This window comes from Neovison vison, chromosome 7, assembly GCF_020171115.1.
Source record: "Neovison vison isolate M4711 chromosome 7, ASM_NN_V1, whole genome shotgun sequence".
Lineage (NCBI taxonomy): Eukaryota > Metazoa > Chordata > Mammalia > Carnivora > Mustelidae > Neogale > Neogale vison.
This window is the reverse complement of record NC_058097.1, coordinates 153,143,479-153,147,917: the sequence shown is the minus strand read 5'-3', so window position 1 is coordinate 153,147,917 and position 4,439 is coordinate 153,143,479. Positions and strand designations below refer to the sequence as shown.

The 4,439-nt window shown below is 42.0% G+C and overlaps 1 pseudogene; it reads left to right on the top strand.

Annotated features, from left to right (window-relative positions):
• Positions 1-281: 281 nt before the first annotated feature.
• Positions 282-1,453, top strand: LOC122914178 (annotated as a pseudogene).
• Positions 1,454-4,439: the final 2,986 nt, after the last annotated feature.

Below are 4,439 nucleotides of genomic sequence, written 5' to 3'. Positions count from 1 at the left end.
AGGTCTTTTCAACAGTCTATTGTGAAGATTTAATGAGCCATATTTGGAAAGTACCATTAGACATAGTAAGCACTTAGCAAATGCTATTTTTCTCAAGATATATTTTACATGGGAAGAGTCAGATTTCAATTGTAGGCTAAATAATAATCTTGCTGTCTTTCCACAGAGAAGAATATATTTGGACCAAAAAACCCATTTGATCAGACATCATTCAGCCTAATGGGGTGTTCCTCAATCTTGACTCAGCTCTGTGGTTTTTGATCAAGGCACTAGGTCTGAATATGATGCCACAGATGCCTCCATCCTCTTATAATCACGGCGGTCCCCAGGATATGTGGTATGTCCTGATTGGAATCCCAGAACTGAAAGATTTCACACCCGGATATCCATCACTATTTGTTCCATGTACGTTTTGGCTGTCGTAGGCAATGTATTCTTTTTTTTTTTTTAAAGATTTTATTTATTTGTCAGAGAGAGAGGAGAGAGAGCGAGCACAGGCAGACAGAGTGGCAGGCAGAGGCAGAGGGAGAAGCAGGCTCCCTGCCGAGCAAGGAGCCCGATGTGGGACTCGATCCCAGGACTCTGGGATCATGACCTGAGCCGAAGGCAGCCGCTTAACCAACTGAGCCACCCAGGCGTCCCGGCAATGTATTCTTGATCTTTGTGATTGTGACTGAGTGCGGTCTCCATGAGTCCATGTATATCTTCCTTTCCATGCTTGCCTCGGCAGATGTGCTGCTCTCCACACCACAAGCCCCAAAGATGCTGGCCATCTTCTGGTTCCAGTCCATGGATATATCCTTTGATTGTGTGTGTCCCAGATGTTCTTCATACATTTCATCTTTGTGGCAGAATCTTCTATGCTCCTGGCCATGGCATTTGACCGCTATGTGGCCATCTGTCACCCCCTGAGATATACCACAATCTTAACCTCTTCAGTCATTGGGAAGATTGGCATAGCAGCTGTGGTCAGGAGCTTCATCATCTGCCTTCCATTCACCTTCCTGGTACACAGACTTAGGTATTGTGGGAGAAACATCATTCCCCATTCCTACTGTGAGCACTTGGGCATTGCCAGATTGGTATGTGACAATATCAGGGTCAACATCATCTATGGGCTGACTGTGGCCCTGCTGTCTACAAGACTGGACATTGTGTTCATCATTATGTCTTACAACATGATCCTTTACACAGTGTTTCAGATACCTTCCTGGGTTGCCCTAAACACATGTGCTTCCCACATCTGTGTTATGTTCTATGCCCCAGCATTCTTTTCTCTTTTTTTGCCCTTCATTTTGGGGAGTAAACCGTCCCTCATCATGTCCACATCCTAGTAGCCAACTTCTATGTGGTGGTGCCCCCTATGCTAAACCCCATCATTTACAGGGTCAAGACCAAACAGATTCAAGACCGAATAATTCTCCTTTACTCCTGCATCACCACATGTTGTTAAGAAGAAGATTAATGCCTAATGTTGGATATTTCTCAATAAAACACACACATTCACCCACATACACACATACAATTTGAATGGGTAATAGGAATAAATGAAATCCATAAATAATCCTCATCACACATAAAAAGACAGTAAATGTCAAAGTTACCAATGATTTCCCTAAAGAACTTAAAGACTTTGAAAAAATAGTGATATTCTGAATTCTTCTAGACATGCTATTATTGTAACTTCTTGTTAAGCAATCATAAGAGAACCCTGTGTAAGGAGAAATACATTTTAGGATTCAACCCAAATGGAACTTTCTTGGATAGAGCTGGGAAGTGAAAATGGCGATTTGCATAGCTTTTGTAGAGACCATTGAAATTTTGCTGAAATATGAAACACTCCTACTGCAATCACAAACACTTGTGCCAGTAGCATGAAGCTAATAAACTGATTATCTTCTCCTTTTTTCTTCAATTAAAATGTGAATTCTAAAATGAGATTTTCTCATTCACTGATAAAATGTCTACTCAATGGAATAGGCACAGAGTATAAGTTTATTGTATAAATGGGTAATAGTGAATTGAAACAAATAATAAATTATATCGACTCATCTGAGACAACATAGACACCTTAAGAGTTAATCCTTTCTTCCCTACATATTGACAACTTTTAGCCAAAATCATCAATGACCCTCCCTTTAACAGAGGCTTCACTGAGAGAGGGAGTAAAAGATTAAAAATGCCATATCCAGGCCACAGATAAAGGCAGTAAAACATTATGTAGAACCCTGATACATAATCTTACATAAAAATTCTATAATCATACCAAAAATAATTTTCATAAGCTTGTCTTCAGATTAATTTCTTCATTCAAGAAAATATTTTTAGGGGAGGAGTCAAGATGGCGGAGAAGTAGCAGGCTGAGACTACTTTAGCTAGCAGGAGATCAGCTAGAGAGCTTATCTAAAGATTGCAAACACCTACAAATCCATCGGCAGATCGAAGAGAAGAACAGCAATTCTAGAAACAGAAAAACAACCACTTTCTGAAAGGTAGGACTGGCGGAGAAGTAAATCCAAAGCGACAGGAAGATAGACTCCGGGGGGAGGGGCCGGCTTCCGGCAAGCGGCGGAGCAACGGAGCACAAAATCAGGACTTTTAAAAGTCTGTTCCGCTGAGGGACACCGCTCCAGAGGCTAAACTGGGGCGAAGCCCACGCGGGGTCGGCGTGGCCTCAGGTCTCGCAGGGTCACAGAAGGATCGGGGGTGTCTGAGTGTCGCAGAGCTTGCGGATATTGGAATGGGACAGCCGGCTGCAGAGATAGAGCCGACAGTAAGCTCACAGCTCGGTGTTGCCTTGAACCGGTCGCAGGCTCGGTGAGCTCGGAGCGTGGCCAGAGGTTAGGCAGACGGGAGTTACTAGGAGCTGTTCGCTGAGGGCGCACTGGGGAGTGGGGCCCCGGGCTCTCGGCTCCTCCGGGCGGGAGACCAGGAGGCCGCCATTTGTATTCCCGTCCTCCGGAACTCTACGGAAAGCGCTCAGGGAACAAAAGCTCCTGAAAGCAAAGCTGAGCGGATCACTCAGCCCGGCCCCTGGTAAGGGCGGTGCAATTCCGCCTGGGGCAAAGACACTTGAGAATCACTACAGAAGGCCCCTCCCCAAGAAGATCAACAAGAAATCCAGGCAAGGGCGCCTGGGTGGCTCAGTGGGTTAAAGCCTCTGCCTTAGGCTCAGGTCATGATCCCAGGGTCTTGGGATCCAGGCCCGCATCGGGCTCTCTGCTCAGCAGGGAGCCTGCTTCCCTCTCTCTCTCTCTCTATCTGCCTACTCTGTCAAATAAATAAACAAAATCTTAAAAAAAAAAAAAAAAAAAAGAAAGAAATCCAGGCAAGACCAAGTTCACCTACCAAGGAGTGCAGGTTCAATACCAAGGAGAGCAGCAGAATTCCAGAGGAGGAGAAAACAAACCACGGAACTCATGGCTTTCTCCCTTTGATTTTTTAGTCTCGCAGTTAATTTAATTTTTTTCTTTTTCATTTTTTTTCTCTTCTTCTGCTAAAATTTTTTTAACTTTTACCCTTTTCTGTTTTAACGTTTTTAAACTAGTTTATCTAATATATATATATATTTTCTTTTTTATACTTTTCTTTATTCGTTTTCTTTTTTTAATTCTTTTTTTTCTTTCTTTATTTTTGAACCTCTTTTTATCCTCAAATCAGAGATCCCAATCTCTTTTTTTAATTCTTTTTTTAATTCTTGATTGAATTTTTAATTCAATCTCTTTTTTTAATTTTTCTTTTTTTTTTCCTTCTTTTTGAACCTCTTTTTATCCCCAAATCAGAAGAGATCACAATCAGAAGAGATTGGGAGATCCCAATCAGAAGAGATCCCAAACAGGGGAGATCCCTCACCCAATCGTGAGGGGGGAGAAATCCCCCCTCACGATTTGGGATCTCTTCTGATTTGGTTAAAGCATATTTTCCTGGGATTGTTGCCACCCTTTTAGTATTTTACTTGTTCCTTCATATACTCTTAGCTGGACAAAATGACAAGGTGGAAAAATTCACAACAAAAAAAAGAACAAGAGGCAGTACCGAAGGCTAGGGACCTAATCAATACAGACATTGGTAATATGTCAGATCTAGAGTTCAAAATGACAATTCTCAAGGTTCTAGCTGGGCTTGAAAAAGGCATGGAAGATATTAGAGAAACCTTCTCCAGAGATATAAAAGCCCTTTCTGGAGAAATAAAAGAACTAAAATCTAACCAAGTTGAAATAAAAAAAGCTATTAATGAGGTTCAATAAAAAATGGAGGCTCCAACTTGCATTCCCACCAACAGTGTAAGAGGATTCCCCTTTCTCCACATCCTCTCCAACACATGTTGTTTCCTGTTTTGTTAATTTTGGCCATTCTAACTGGTGTAAGGTGATATCTCAATGTGGTTTTAATTTGAATCTCCCTGAGGGCTAATGATGATGAGCATTTTTTCATGTGTC